Genomic DNA, 1,056 nt, shown 5'->3' on the forward strand with positions numbered 1-1,056 from the left:
CAACGTAATGGCCAGCTAGCAGTGAGTAGCCGAAAACAACAACAACTCCATTTAACAAATAAACAAAGATCTGCATGAGTCAATTAGAAGAGAAGCATTTCCTTATCGGTGGTACAAATGTTACTGGTTTTATCAATTATGTAGTAGCTAATTTTGATTTTTAACAACTACAACGGTTCGTCCTATCAACTGTTCCAAATATTCATGCTACCTTAGTAACGACATTTCTTACATGCCATTCATTAACTCCAAGACAATAGAAAAAAGATCCAAAATTTGGTGTATTTTCCTAATTGCGTAGTCTAGTGATAGAAATCAAATTTTAGCAAGGCACGTATAGAAGCTAAAACGTAAGTATTTAATAATATAAAATGTAACTACAAGTGTGTATGTACATAAAACGGTACGATATTTACTTATTTTTAACATACAACCATGTCTCAAATGTTACTACATCATTGATTCTCATTAACCCATAGGGTATTACACTATTAATGTTTAGACTGTTTCATAGTGTTGAAAGTCAAGGTCAAAATGTACAATTAGGGCAGTAGTTTCACTTCCTCATACTGGTTATTTCAATAAGACTGGTGCTAGGGGAGGGTAAGGTACAACTCAGGATAATCTCAAGTTAAAGCAGGTGAAGGTGACCTTTGTATGGCTATACTTCCTGTTTAAGATGGCAACATTTCCTTCTTGCTTATTATATCATGTATAATAAAAACATAACTACTAGTATTTAATATTGTTTTCTCATACCGTTGATTATGATACTTACTCCAGAAGAGTAAACAAGTAACGTGTATATTTACACTACTTCTTTCAACACAAAAGTGGACACTAATAATAACAAAGGTTAAGTGTCCATGTTAGTGTCATTTTCATAGAATAAAGTCACTGTTAATAGTTTGTGTGTCATGGGGCTGAGTCTTGGAAAGTAACATTTTAAACATTATTACGGATATCATTTGACATAGGGCTAGAAGAAGTAACGTAGTTGATTATGCCAGTTAAATATAAATTTGTTTGTTTGTTTGTAATTAAGCACAAAGCTAC

Source organism: Limulus polyphemus, unplaced genomic scaffold, assembly GCF_000517525.1.
Source record: "Limulus polyphemus unplaced genomic scaffold, Limulus_polyphemus-2.1.2 Scaffold112, whole genome shotgun sequence".
NCBI lineage: Eukaryota > Metazoa > Arthropoda > Merostomata > Xiphosura > Limulidae > Limulus > Limulus polyphemus.